Here is a 16,181-nt window from a genome sequence, read left to right as displayed (position 1 = left end):
TTACCGGCAAGTCTCTTTACTCGTTCCGTAACACATCATCCCGTGATCAACTCCTTGATCACATTGTGCACATTATGATGATGTCCTACCGAGTGGGCCCAGAGATACCTCTCCGCTTACACGGAGTGACAAATCCCAGTCTCGATTCGTGCCAACCCAACAGACACTTTCGGAGATACCCGTAGTGTACCTTTATAGCCACCCAGTTACGTTGTGACGTTTGGCACACCCAAAGCACTCCTACAGTATCCGGGAGTTGCACAATCTCATGGTCTAAGGAAATGATACTTGACATTAGAAAAGCTTTAGCATACGAACTACATGATCTTTGTGCTAGGCTTAGGATTGGGTCTTGTCCATCACATCATTCTCCTAATGATGTGATCCCGTTATCAACGACATCCAATGTCCATGGTCAGGAAACCGTAACCATCTATTGATCAACGAGCTAGTCAACTAGAGGCTTACTAGGGACATGGTGTTGTCTATGTATCCACACATGTATCTGAGTTTCCTATCAATACAATTATAGCATGGATAATAAACGATTATCATGAATAAGGAAATATAATAATAATCAATTTATTATTGCCTCTAGGGCATATTTCCAACATCGCAAGCATCAAATGATTCATAATCAAGTGATTCCAAAAGTCCATCCGCATGGACTTTCTTCATGCGCTTTACACCAATATGACCTAAATGGCAGTGCCACTAGTATGTTGCACTATCATTATCAACTTTGCATCTTTTGGCATCAATATTATGAATATGTGTATCACTACGATCGAGATTCAACAAACCATTCACCTTGGTTGTATGATCACATAAGGTTTTATTCATGTAAACAAAATAACAATTTCTTTGACTTAAATGAATAACCGTATTGCAATAAACACGATCCAATCATATTATGCTCAACGCAAACACCAAATAACTTTTATTTTAGGTTCAATACTAATCCCGAAGGTAAAGGGAGTGTGCGATGGGGATCTTATCAACCTTGGAATCACTTCCAACACACATCGTCACCTGGCCCTCAACTAGTCTTTGTTCATTTTGTAACTCATCTTTCGAGTTACTAATCATAGCAACTGAACCAATATCAAATACCCAGGGGTACTATGAACACTAGTAAAGTACACATCAATAACATGTATATCATATATACTTTTGTTCACTTTGCCATCCTTCTTATCCGCCAAGTATTTGGGGAAGTTCCGCTTCCAGTGACCATTTCCTTTACAGAAGAAGCACTCAGTTTCAGGCTTGGATTTAGCTTTGGGCTTCTTCATGGGAGTGACAAGTTGCTTGCCATTCTTCTTGAAGTTCCCTTTCTTTCCCTTGCCCTTTTACTTGAAACTAGTGGTATTGTCAACCATCAACACTTGATGCTTTTCTTGATTTCTACCTTCACTGATTTCAGCATTGTGAAGAGCTCGGGAATCGTTTTCGTCATCCCTTGCATATTATAGTTCATCACGAAGTTTTAGTAACTTGGTGATAGTGACTAGAGAACTCTGTTAATCACTATCTTATCTGAAAGATTAAGTCCCACTTGATTCAAGCGATTGTAGTACCCAGACATTCTGAGCACATGCTCACCAGCTGAGCTATTCTCCTCCATGCATCTTGTAGGCAAAATACTTGTCAGAGGTCTCATACCTCTCGACTCAGACATGAGTCTAAAATACCAATTTCAGCTCTTGGAACATCTTATATGCTCCATGGCGTTCAAAATGTTTTTGAAGTCCCGGTTCTAAGCCTTAAAGCATGGTGCACTAAACTATTAAGTAGTCATCATACCGAGCTTGCCAAATGTTCATAACGTCTGCATTTGCTCCTGCAATAGGTCCGTCACCTAGCGGTGCATCAAGGACATAATTCTTCTGTGCAGCAATGAGGATAATCCTCAGATCACGGACTGATTCTACATCATTGCTACTATCATCTTTCAACTTATTTTTCTCTAGGAACATATCAAAAAAATAAACGGGGAGCTACATCGCAAGCTATTGATCTACAACATAGATATGCAAATACTATGAGGACTAAGTTCATGATAAATTAAAGTTCAATTAATCAAATTACTTAAAAACTCCCACTTAGATAGACATCCCTCTAGCCATCTAAATGATCACATGATCCATATCAACTAAACCATGTCCGGTCATCACATGAGATGGAGTAGTTTTCAATGGTGAACATCACTATGTTGATCATATCTACTATATGATTCACGTTCGACCTTCCGATCTCAGTGTTCTGAGGCCATATCTGCATATGCTAGGCTCGTCAAGTTTAATCCGAGTATTTTGCACGTGCAAAACTGGCTTGCACCCATTGAATGTGAATGTAGAGCTTATCACACCTGATCATCACGTGGTGTCTCGGCACAACGAACTGTAGCAACGGTGCATACTCAGGGAGAACACTTGTACCTTGAAATTTAGTGAGGGATCATCTTATAATGCTACCGCAGTACTAAGAAAAATAAGATGCATAAATGATAAACATCACATGGAATCAAAATATGTGACATGATATGGCCATCATCATCTTGTGCCTTTGATCTCTATATCCAAAGCACCGTCATGATCTCCATCGTCACCGACTTGACACCTTGAACTCCATCGTAGCATCGTTGTCGTCTCGCCAACTATTGCTTCTACGACTATCGCTACCCCTTAGTGATAAAGTAAAGCAACTACATGGTGATTGTATTTCATACAATAAAGCGACAACCATAAGGCTCCTGCCAGTTGCCGGTAACTTCTACAAAATATGATCATCTCATACAACAATTTATATCTCATCATGTCTTGACCATAGCACATCACAACATGCCCTGCAAAAACAAGTTAGACGTCCTCTACTTTGTTGTTGCAAGTTCTACGTGGCTGCTATGGGCTTCTAGCAAGAACTGTTCTTACCTACGCATCAAAACCACAACGATTTTTCGTCAAGTGTGCTGTTTTAACCTTCAACAAAGACCGGCCGTAGTCAAACTCGATTCAACTAAAGTTGGAGAAACAGACACCCGCCAGACACCTGTGTGCGAAGCACGTCGGTAGAACCTGTCTCATGAACACGGTCATGTAATGTCGGTCCAGGCCGCTTCATCCAACAATACCGCCGAATCAAAGTAAGATGTTGGTGGTAAGCAGTATGACTATTATCGCCCACAACTCTTTGTGTTCTACTCGTGCATATAACATCTACGCATAGACCTGGCTCGGATGCCACTGTTGGGGAACACAGTAATTCAAAAAAAATTCCTACGATCACGCAAGATCTAACTAGGATATGCATAGCAACGAGAGGGTAGAGTGTGTCCACATACCCTCGTAGACCGAAAGCGGAAGCGTTTAGTAACGCGGTTGATGTAGTCGAACGTCTTCACAATCTAACCGATCCTAACACAGAACGCACAACAACTCTGTGTTCAGCACACATTCAGCATGATGACGTTCCTTGAGCTCTTGATCCGGTTGAGGACGAGGGAGAGTTCTATCAGCACGACGGCATGGCGACGGTGATGATGAAGTTACCGGCGCAGGGCTTCACCTAAGCACTACGACGATATGACCGAGGTGGTAAACTGTGGAGGGGGGCACCGCACACGGCTAAGAGATGTCTGTTGTGCCTTTGGGGTGCCCCCCACCTCCATATATAAAGGATAGAGGATGTGGTGGGCGGCCTAGGGGGCGCGTCATAAGGGGGAGTCCTACCTGGACTCCTAGTCCAAGTAGGATTTGGCCCCCCTCCTTCCTTCCACCAGAGAGGGAAAAGGGGAAGGGAGAGAGAGGGAGAAGGAAAGAGGGGGCCAGCCCCCTCCTCTAGTCCAATTCGGTTTGGGCAGGGGGGCGCCCCTCTCACGTGGCCTTTCTCCTCTCCTCCAATAAGGCTCAATAGGCCCAATACTTCTTCTGGGGGGGGTCCGGTAACCTCCCGGTACTCCGGAAAAATGCCCGAACCACTCAGAACCATTTCGATATCCAAATGCAAACTTCCAATATATGAATCTTTACCTCTTGACCATTTCGAGACTCCTAGTCATGTCCGTGATCTCATTCGGGACTCCGAACAAACTTCGGTCATCAAATCACATAACTCATAATACAAATTGTCATCAAACGTTAAGCGTGCGGACCCTACGGGTTTGAGAACTATGTAGACATGACCGAGACACATCTCCGGTCAATAACCAATAGCGGAACCTGGATGCTCATATTGACTCCTACATATTCTACGAAGATCTTTATTGGTCAAACCGCATAACAACATACATCATTCCCTTTGTCATCGGGATGTTACTTGCCCGAGGTTCGATCGTCAGTATCATCATACCTAGTTCAATCTCATTACCGGAAAGTCTCTTTACTTGTTCCGTAATGCATCATCCCGTAACTAACTCATTAGTCACATTGCTTGCAAGGCTCATAGCGATGTGCATTACCGAGAGGGCCCAGAGATACCTCTCCGATACCCAGAGTGACAAATCCTAATCTTGATCTATGCCAACCCAACAAACACCTTCGGAGACACCTGTAGAGCATCTTTATAATCACCCAGTTACGTTGTGACGTTTGATAGCACACAAGGTGTTCCTCCGGTATTCGGGAGTTGCATAATCTCATAGTCAGAGGAATATGTATAAGTCATGAAGAAAGCAATAGCAATAAAACATTATGCTAAGCTAACGGATGGGTCTTGTCCATCACATCATTCTCTAATAATGTGATCATGTTCATCAAATGAGAACACATGTATATGGTCTGGAAACATAACCATCTTTGATCAACGAGTTAGTCAAGTAGAGGCATACTAGAGACACTCTATTTTGTCTATGTATTCACACATGTACTAAGTTTTCGGTTAATACAATTCTAGCATGAATAATAAACATTTATCATGATATAAGGAAATATAAATATCAACTTTATTATTGCCTCTAGGGCATATTTCCTTCACATACTAAAAGTCAGACTCAAATAGGAATGAAGTCTTATTGGTTCAAAAAAACAGTCAGACTCAAATTCTGCATCGTCTTCTTCTCTTCGTATTGCTTACCTCTACCCGTTCCTTGCATCTCCTTTTCCCCTTAACTTTCCCCTTCCTATTATATACTAATGCGCCATGTATTCATCGATGAATCCCTTCCCCCATCACACCAACAAACGAAATATTGGTACTCCTTGCCCAGCATGAACTGGCCATGGCCATCGCCTCGCCATCACTCCACTAGGTGATCTGCTCGCGCCGCGGCCTGCTCGGCAACATTGATGGAGAGGTTAGTATTTCGAGGATTCTATGAGTTCGAAGGCTGATTCCCCCTCAAGATCGAGTGCAATTCTTGATATTGCTTTATGTGTTGATGAAGATCGTGAGGAGCGTTGTAGGTAAATAATTTTTTACTTAGTTGAAGAAACATATTTCTACCTATTGATTTATTTGCATCTCTTTGGCTAGAGGTAGAACTTTTTTTCTCAGGTCACGGTGGTCAGTGCACCATAGTATAGTAACATTGTATCCCCTTTATTCTGTACCATTCACAACTGAAATTTTATTGCTCTCTAGAAGATAACAAAGTGTCCACCATATGATTAATCATGTACATGGTATTTGAGGCACTAACAGAGTTGCGACAAATATCAAAGTTCCACTTATTACTGCAAGTGATTTTTTTCAGCACATCACATAATTACAGAATTGCGGTAAGATTATTTTACTTTTTCTTCAGATTTGTTGGTTCCTATGATATATACTGTTTCTTGCTTAGTGATTCATGTATCTATACTAGCAAAATACCACAAGTACGGTGTACACAGATGTCATATGAGTGGATGCACATATCAATCACTATTTTTCCGACAGTTTCAGGTGAGAACTATAAGTATAATATTCAATTGCTGAGTCGCTTGGTTTTCATGGGATCAAGACTGAATTCTACATGAAGGACCGGTAAGAAAATATTTCCGGCCATAATTGGTACTCGCTCTGTAAACTTTCATAAGATCTGCTAACATGCTATAAACTGTAGAGTTTGGACATTCTAGATAATTAGAAATTTTTATCTATCATGTACTATTGCTTTGCTCATTTGTCTGACTTTTCAATAGAAAGATGAATAGCCAACAAAAATATAGTAATGCTAATATGCTACTTCGTTCTATTTGTTTCAATAGAGATCCACTCAGTATTATCTTTAAATGATTTTTTTAGTTCATAAGTCTTCTAGGTTGTTACATGAATTTTCACAACTGCAGCTTACAACAGAAAATACAAGTAAAACATGTTTTTTTAAGTGTAGCTGAGCTGAACGGAAGCAAACTGGCAGCTTTGACTTCTTTATACAACCGCCTCTGCGAACCTTCATCTTTTCTTTTCGGGCCCAATATAATGTAATCTGACATTAAGGGTGTTGTAACGAACATATCAGTTGCAGATGATTTTTTTACTACACTAACATAGCATTCATAGTTAAACTATTTCTACAGACCTTTTTCAGTAAACATTTATTTATTGTTTTTGTATAATTTTTTACTAGCTTCATTTCCGCAGCAACGTGCGGAGTATCATCTAGTTATTTCAATATCAATGTATCTTGCCATTTTTTTTAAATCCCTTCTCAACTTTCAGATTCAAGGTAATTCATGTTGTACATTGTTATGAGTTGATGAATGAAAAAGTGGCACGGGATGGCGCCTTCCTTGTGTTTACAAATAAAATAAAACTAGATGATACCCCGCGCGTTGCTAGGGAAATGTGTAAATACATATTATTATAGACAAAATGTTATAAATGTTGGTTAACATAGAATAATACAAAGGAAATTATTTGCTAAGTGCATGATTATGGCATGTCCATCAGGAATCCCGTGCATAAGAAGTCTTATAATACTCGCTCTGGTCCTTTTTAGTTCGCATATAAGATTTGCCTGAAGTCAAGCCTCGTAATGTTTGACCAAGTTTATAGAAAAAGATATCAACATTCAGAATGTGAAATCAACATCATTAGATGCGTCATGACTTTAATTTTCATATCACATAACTTTAGTATTGTATATGTTGATATTTTTTCATATAAATATGGTCAAACTTTACGAAGTTTGACTTCAAACAATTTTTATATGCAGAGTAAATAGGACTGGAGGGAGTACAAAGGAAGTGAGACCAAGTAGATAAAAAAAGTGATTCAGATGCTTAAATGTGCCTCAATGCGACAGTTTGTCCTGATCCTTAGCACTCCATATGATAAACCATTCTCATCACTCATTAGTGTGAAAGCTTTCGGTTATCTATAAAAGAATGGAAATTTTAGATAGAAACTTGGAATCGATACAACTAACCACCACAGCATATTTGGAACTGCATTAAGCAAAAGATGTCATCTTCTAGCTTGCAAGTACGTTTTACAGAAAATGTAGTGAAAGTAAATTAAGCTTGTTCCAGTTTTCCATCATAAGTTATCGTAAAGCATTTAGCAGTTGCATTCAACACTAACCTCACACAGAGCATCTCCAACAGATCAGTGGGGGAAAAATATCTCGCCTCCATTGTGGAGTCTCACAAAAACAAATCATGAATGGGCCAGCTTGGCCATCAGTATTAACTGTGTGAGAAATGCATGTTATGTATTCCCTCTGCTACATGGATGTAGACTAATCTTGCAATTAGTTCACCAATAAAGCATCAAAATATTGTAAGAAGTGATCAGTGGGAAAAAATATCTTACCTCCGTTATCGGGTCTCACAAAAACAAATCATGAATGGGCCAGCTCGGCCGCATCAGAGGTAATCACTATTTATGGGCATCAGTATTAACTGTGTGAGAAATGCATGTTATGTATTCGCTCTGCTGCATGGATGTAGACTAATCTTGCAATTAGTTCTGAAACCAATAAAGCATCAAAATATTGTAAGAAGCGATCAGTGGGAAAAAATAATCTCACCTCCTTATGGGATCTCATAAAAAAATCATGAATGGCCCAGCTTGGCCGCATCAGACATAATCACTATTTGTGGCCATCAATATTAATTGTGTGAGAAATGATTGTTATGTATTCGCTCTGCTGCATGGATGCAGACTAATCTTGCAAATAGTTCCAAAGTCAATAGATCATCAAAATATTGTAAGAAGTGAAGCACTAACATCAGCTTCTTGAGCGGGTTCTTCTTGGATAAGCAAAATAATTTACCAAGCAATATATGTTGCTGAATTCAGCAAGGAATAAGTGTAAGAAAAGGCACCACATAACTCACTAATTCAGCTAGGAATATATGTTGCTGGAGTATGTGATATAATATCTTTTTCTTTTCCCTAATTTTTACCTACTAATAAAGCGGCTATCGCTTCTGGTCGTCCGTCATTAAAATTACTCTCTAAGTTGGTAAATATTACCCACCAATGCCACCCGTAAGTAAGAAAACGATTCAATTTTTCGGACCAAAAGTCGCCGCCTCCTTTGTTATTTTACAGAGCCGCGATGAGTAGAAGTCACGAAATGATAAGCAGTAGACTGGTTGGCAGATCTCTCCTCTAGCAACTAGACCATGGTTCGATCCCCAGCCTCCACAATTTACATCTTTCTTTTCTCACGCATGTATGCGTTCATGGGCCAGCCCATGTGCGGGGCTTCGCTGCCCTGTTTGTTTTATTTTATTTTTTTGCATTTTCTTTTCTCATTCTGTTTTCTTTCTTCTTTCAATTAATTCGGGATTTTAATATTCTAAAAGTTGCGATTTTTCAAAAAACAATTTTGAGAAATCATAGAATATATGTGAATTCAAAAAAAATTGAAAATCATAAAATTTGCAGATTCAAAAAATGTTGGTGGTTTTGTAAAACTGTTCGCAAAATTATAAATAAATCACAATTTGAAAAAAATGGTCGGGAAATAAATCATGGTCATATTCAGGAATCTGAAAAAAATGTTCGTGACAGTTTAGAAAATGTTCACAAATTCCCGCAAAAAAATGTTCACAAAAATAAAAATAAACATTTGTTTTTCAATTTTGTTCCCAATTTTAGAAAAATTCATCGATTCATAAAATGTTCGTTGGTTCAAAAACTGTTAATGAATTCGAAACCGGTTTGTACATTTTTTTGTAAAAACACTAATGTTCATGATTTTGAGAAAATCAAAAATTTCAAAAAAAATGTTTGTCGATTCGAAAACTGTTCACTGATTCAAAAGTATTTTATGTCTAGGATTTAATTAGTTTTTCGAAAGTCTTTATATGTCTTGGCGTTGGGAGTAGTTCGTGGTCAATGAGATTTGTTTTTAAAGTTTTAAACGTTTCCTTGCGCAACATAATGACAAGTGTGGTATGCACTGGCAAACTCATAGCCTTGGGATTTACCGCATCGAATGCATTGTGATCACGTAGACATCGCGACCATCATCGGCTAGGATGAGAATGGCAACATGATGAGCCACTCTGTTAAAATAGAGTATGCTCATATATTAGAATATTGAGTCATACTTAGTTGGTTAGCCATAATTTTTTGTCTCCCGTTGCAATGCACGGGCATATTTGCTATAATAAACCAGGATTGCTGCTGGTCGTACGTCACGGCAGTTTTGCAGAAAAGCCCTTGTGTTTTTAGATATTCAAGCCGCAGTCCTGACGAGAAGTCCCGAACCGGTACGAGCGAGAGAGAAAAAAACGTACCCGCACAACCCACAACCCAACCTCCCAATCCCATCTCCACCTCCAGCGCTCCTCCACCCCCGCCGCCGCCGCCGGCCCCTGCCGCGCGCCGCCGACCCCCTCCTTGCGGCCTATTCCGCCGGGGCGCTACCCCTACCCCAAGTGCCCCACCCCGCGGCCTTCCACCGCCGACGACACACGACGCCGCGCCGTTGCCGGCTCCCCCTCCCCTGCTACCACGGTGCTCCGGGACTCCTCCCCGTTGCTTCGACCTCGGCGTTGGTTCCCCCAAACCCGCCGGTTTCGCCACCGGCCACAACTTCCCGGCGCACTCCACCAACCGACGGACCAGTTCGCCCGCCTCCCATGGCTAACATCGCTGCTACCCCAGTGTCGCTTCCCACCCCAGGGGCTCATCTCCTCCACCTGCGCGCCACTCCCCGACCTTCCCTTTTCGCGCCGTATGCTCCCTCCCGCTTCACTGCCTGGCATGTGCCAGGTCCAATCTGGACGAGCAGGACAACGTAGCCAGCCATATGCGCCCCTCCAATCTGAACGGCTTGCTCTGCATGATGCCGCTTGCTTGCTGTGTGTGGGGTATATTTTTGTTGTACTCTTAATTTGCTGTTGATGTCATATGCTACAGATTCACGTTTTTTATGAGATACTTGGAATACGTAAGAGTACTGATATAGTAGAAACTATTTTCCTGATGACTGAATGAAGTTGAAACTTTGACAACGGATGTAGCAGGGTTAGCAGAAAACATGATGCACGATTGAATTAAACATGCAGGGTTCAATACGCATCCCTGATTATTCTTATGTTTATTATTTTTAATAATCTACCACTTCTGGCATCCTGTCGGTGAGTCTTCTTTTGGTCTGCAAACCATAGTCATTGTAGCTTTGCTCCAGTTTGCCAATGTATAGCTGAATATGAGCCATCTACTTGCTGGAAGTGGTCACATATGGGGTAACTTTTAGTGGCAGGGTGAAGTAATGGTACTGGCATTTGTATTACTGAAAGTACAGTATATACTTTGTGTTATTTTGCATGCTCTCTATGTGTTCTCGTCTTGGCAGGGGATGCTTGGTGATAACTCCTTAAATGCTCTGAGTAATAATTGAGAATACATAGACAATGTCAAATTGAAGTGTGATATTTGTATGTCATATTTACTCCACAATAACTTTTTATGTGTTCTTCTCATTCTTTTTACATAGACGTAATGATTTCTTTATGCCGCAATGTTACTTATGCCATTTGGATTTGGACAACATGCCGCAGTGTCACTTCGATCTCTGGATGGTTGGTGGCCACCTTAATTAGAATCGTTAGGGGTAATGTAGTTGCAATGCAGTATCTATGCGTGGGCTACCGGATGGAGTTGCAACAGCTGTTGTCAAAAGCCGGATGTTTTGGAGATGCCATGTTTAATTAATTAATTAATCATCTTTTGTGGTGCCATTAGTTCTGATCCTGGGCTAGGAGGATTTAATATTCTTAATCATGTTTTCATGCAAATTGACCCAGTTCGTCCGTTGATTGATTACTGGACTCCGAGTTGCATTGCTTATTTTGGTAAGTGAGAACGTATGACTGTAATTCTGCATACATCATCATGCTATTTCCTCCTAATTTATATATGAAGATTAAGTGTCCTTTTTTACCTAAAATTTACTTGAATATTTAACTGAGAATTACTTCATTGTGTGTCATGCCTATCTTATTCCATCCACATGATCTATGGACCACAGATATAGTTCTCAATCCAAGGAGAGTCCGAAAACTAATAATTTGTGCCTTGAATAACGAATGTACTTTTTTTGTTCTAATCTTGAAACCTTGGCTAATGTAATAATATTGGTGTCACGGTGGTCTTCATAGCTGTAGTGAGTACAATCTAACAGAAGCAAAAGTCTCTATTGATTGTTGTAGGAGATCCAGAAAGCGGAGCATTGGGGCACTCTGATTTTTAAGAAGCTCCATGCACGTATTAAGGCCAGTAAATTCAATTTGTTTTTCATCTGCTTCTCTATGGTCTGTTGTCCTTATTCGATGTGTTATTCAGGTATGTGTTGTTAACGCTCCTAATTTTGGGAGAATCAGAAAAAAATAAGTTTTGCAAGTTACATCATATTTCCATGTTTTAGTATGAGATTTAGATATATTGTTTCTCCGGTTCCATATTCATTATATGTTTTTCTCCTATAATTGGCCTACTTGTTTACACAAGTCTGAATTCCTAAAGGTTCAGGAGTATTTCAATGTTGCTAAAGAAAGATACAAGGATCAGTGCCGTAACATTGTTGAAAGACAATCAGACACAGTATGCTTTTAACTTGCCATTTCCTTACTGACTAAACCTGAGTACATGACTATTTTCAGTTTTCTAATTCGTTGGAGCTGTGCTAATCTCCTCACTCCTCGCCCTGATGTAGGACACCATGCAGCAGCACTGCACCCTGCAGTTCATGCTCTGCTCACCATGACCTGCCTCCTCATCATCAGACATACTCATGTGTACTAGGATCTCCTCACCATCGAAGTTCATGTGTCCTCTAGATCAAGCCTATGCATGTGAGCTGAAGAATTGTTTGCCTGTTCACAATTGGTGATTGAAGGGTGGCCGGTGACTTCCATAATTTTCTTGTAGTTGTTTGTTGGATAATCTTTAAAATTAGGATTGTAGAGAACTTTACATTACTGTAAAACTTCATCTTCTTGGTGTTGCTGCTTACATATTCCATTATGCTAACTCAGCAACACTTTTAGCAGAAATTGGTTGTTTATGCAGACACGCGGTGTAGTAAAATTGAAGATTTAGCTCCCTCATTGCATACTTATGCTATGTTGTAGTAATGTTCTATCCATGAATTATACTCCCTCCGTCCCAAAATTCTTGTCTTACATTTGTCTAGATACGGATGTATCTAATACTAAAACGTGACTTGATGCATCCATATCTAGACAATTCTAAGACAAGAATTTTAGGACAGAGGGAGTATATAGCAGACTGTATGTTCAGCCTCCATGTTCATTTCTTTGATCTCCTCAGGTTTCGCAGAGGCTTTAGTTGTACATATGTGCCAATATACCTATGTGAGCCTCCCTGAATTATGTCGATATCTATGAAACTTTGTTGTTCTTCCTCGCCAAGATGTCTATTATAATTTTGGTATATACTTCATATATACGGTGTGATCTATGCTTGGAAATAAGGGTAAAAGGTCAACAGATCAAAGCCTGAGTCCAAATTATGCTGCTCCCTCTAATCTATATTACTTGTGTTCTCTAATAAAGGAATTCTGCAATGCATTGCGCTGGAGTTAATAAGCTAATAAAAGCCAATCAACCCCATTTAGTACTGATATTTTTCATGTCGCATAAACTTTTTAGCTTCTCATTATTTTTGTGCAATTTTTCCTTCAAAAAATGTTTGCGATTTTGTACAAAATATTTGCTTACTCAAAAAATGTTCACATTTTTTAAACCAAATGTTCGGGAAATAAAAAAATGTTCATGATTCTTTAAAAAGTTTGTGTATTCAAAAATGTTCATGAAATTGAACAAAAATTTGCTAACTAAAAAAATGTTCATGAATGTAAAAATATCCTACAAATGAAAAAACTGTTCATGACTTGCAAAATAGTTTATTCATTCGTAAAATGTTCGCGGATTCAAAAAATAATCATGCATTTAAAAAATGTTCATTAAATCAAAAAAATGTTCGTAAATTTAAAAAATTCGTCCACCAATTGGGCCAAAAATGTTCGTCGGTTCTAGAAATGTGCGCCGATTCAAGTAAAATCTTTAAAAAGATGTTCACAATTTTTAAAAAATGTTTGCAAATAGTATAAACTGTTCATGAATTCAAAAAATGTTCAAAATTTTGAAAAAAACTCATGAATTAAAAAAATGTCCACGATTTCAAATATATGCACAAGTTTTAAAAAAGGTTCATGATTTTGAAAATTGTTCATAATTTCATGAAATTGAGAGTGATAGTATATCACGGTGATGCCGCAAAGTGTGGTCACAGCCGTTGAATATTATGATTTTTTTCTTCCCGTTGCAACGCATGGGCCCTTTTGCTAGTCATAGATAACATTTTTTATTTACAAAAAATTTGTAAGTGATCACACATAAGCCAACTGTATCACATACGTCATGACAACTTACTCTCTATGAACAACATTGATAACCATACATGTAAAAAGAACACATCACTATTATGATATGATCATTTTATTACCAGGAATTGTCAGGGCCAGAGTGCCGAAGGGGGGCAATCTTGGATCTCTCTGCTCAACTTAATCAATCTTCTACTTCATCCGTCCTTCCCTGTTTAATTAAAACCCTATTAAAAGATCGACGGATAATGGCACAAAGAGATCGACCAATGGACTGCTCCTGGAAGTATAGATCGAAATTTCTCTAAAGAGAATCAATGCACAAATTATGGATGGAATGCAGCAGAGCAGATGATTCAATCGTAATACGGGATGGTTAATTGATTATTAATTCAAGGTTAAGTGGAATACATAATAACGCTCACCTTCAGACTCGACAATGTAAAAGCGATTAAGAAAACAGTCACGCATTTATACCTTACAACATCAATATCCTAACAAAGTTCAGTTTGAATATTGCAATAAAATCCCACAAAAACATCAGGTGGCGGTGGCGTAATTGATGTTGAGAGGACAAACTTAAGATATAGAAAAGTAAGTTTGATAGAGGACAAACTGGAAAGACCGTTGGATCTTGGGTCGCTCGGTCAGCGAGCTTGCGCCGACCGTCCTCGCCTTGGTCCCCAAGCGCCGGAGGCGTACGACGACCGTTGCGCAGGGCATCCATAACAGGGCCTGGGTAGGAGACATCCAGGGTGCCTTGGGGCCGGCTGCGATGGTTCAATACGTCGAGCTTTGGCGCGCCCTGCAGCCCGTAACCCTAACTCTCGACCCCGACGTGTTACGCTGGAAGTGGACCGACTTGGGCATCTACACTGCGAATTCCTGCTACCGAGCCATGTTCGCTGGCTCCACCATCGCGCCCAACTGGAAACTCATCTGGCGCACGTGGGCCCTGCTGCGGATCCGTGTCTTTGCCTGGCTCGCAAGCCAGGATCGTTGCTGGTCCGCCGCCCGCCTCGCGCGCCACGACTTGCCGCATGACGACCGCTGCATCTTCTATGACCAAGTGCTGGAAACCCTCGATCACCTTCTCGTACAATGCCCATTCTCCCGGATCATCTGGCATGAGATCTTCGCCTGGTGCCGGCTGCCAATCCCCCCTCCAGGCACCGAATGATTGCTTCCTCAAGTGGTGGGCTGACTCTACCAGGCGGGTTCCAGCGGCCTTGCTGAAAGGTCTCGCCTCCCTCGCCCTTCTCACTGTGTGGTCCATCTGGCGCCACCGGAATGCATGCATCTTCGACCACATGCACCCCTCCTCTACGCTACTTCTACAGATCATCAAGGACGACGCTCGGACATGGGCTTCTGCCGGGGCCAAGGACATCGCAAACTTTATGCCTCCCTGATGTGTAGATAGCTAGGTTGGGGCCGAGCACCCCCATCTATTCTGCTCATGTACCACTTTTCCACGCCAACTCTGCGTACGTGGTAAAGTGATACCCGTGTAATCCTGACACTCTTACTTTCTACCTATCAATGGAATGATACGCATCTTGCCTATTCGCGAAAAAAAGTTTGGTATAGGCGATCAGAAACATGGTGCAAATAGCTCAACTTGTTCATCTACATCCGCACACCATACCGACCGGCTTGCTGCATTCCAAACCAGAGCGAAGGGAGGAGGGGCTGAAGGATGTACAATGGGCGGTGGCAAGGTTGTTGGTGGCACCACGCCAGGTCGCGGTGGGGGTATGGCGTGCAGCGGCCACCCGGTGAAGCCCATGAGGAAGAAGGACGTGGATGGCCGAGCGAAGCCGATGCCGGGTGCTCGTGATGCGGTGGCATGCGATGTTTTCGCCCAAGCGTGCAGCTGGCGGAGCAGCTAGCCGATCTTGGCCTGAGGTCGCACATGGTGAAGCCAAGATTCTCTGGCTGCAGCTCCATTAGATCGCCTCGTGATGAGGTGGGAAGATGAGATGTGCGGGGAGGTAAAATAAGATGCGTCTGGGGGCTCGTTTAGAACGCATCGTCTGTTACAGAAGGCGAAAGAGCCGAAGTGAAAACGACGGGTCTTGAGTCCTTTCGATGACCAGATTTATCTTGGTGCGTAGTACTACAGATTTGTGGTCAGTTAACCCTGATAAGGTTGTCCGGTCTTGCATCTCACGTGGGCTGCATTGTTGATGTGGATACTTTGCATATTAAGATATTTAGTTAGTGGGGATGAATTAATAGTGATATGGCATAAAGCTAATGTGGACAATGTGCATGACGAGAGAATAGGTAGAAGTGAGAAGCAACTTCTTAAAAATGTTAGATCCACAGGTTCGATTTCTAAAAACAAATTAAAGCACACAAGGAAAAAGAGGGGAGAGGCGCCTCG

General features: G+C 41.0%; 2 long non-coding RNA genes across 2 annotated transcripts; both read left to right on the top strand.

The window, feature by feature from the left end:
* The first annotated feature begins 5,085 nt into the window (after positions 1–5,085).
* LOC147990668 (uncharacterized) lies at positions 5,086–6,539 on the top strand. The gene is made up of 3 exons (XR_015600151.1): positions 5,086–5,293; positions 5,878–5,964; positions 6,314–6,539. It is a non-coding gene; the product is annotated as an uncharacterized LOC147990668 (long non-coding RNA).
* A 242-nt stretch (positions 6,540–6,781) lies between these two features.
* LOC125553841 (uncharacterized) lies at positions 6,782–12,810 on the top strand. Its single transcript, XR_007304228.2, has 2 exons — positions 6,782–11,988; positions 12,101–12,810. It is a non-coding gene; the product is annotated as an uncharacterized LOC125553841 (long non-coding RNA).
* Positions 12,811–16,181: the final 3,371 nt, after the last annotated feature.

Source organism: Triticum urartu, chromosome 1A (assembly GCF_056163025.1).
Source record: "Triticum urartu cultivar PI428250 chromosome 1A, HENAU_Tu73, whole genome shotgun sequence".
Lineage (NCBI taxonomy): Eukaryota > Viridiplantae > Streptophyta > Magnoliopsida > Poales > Poaceae > Triticum > Triticum urartu.
This window is presented reverse-complemented; position numbering and strand designations above follow the sequence as displayed.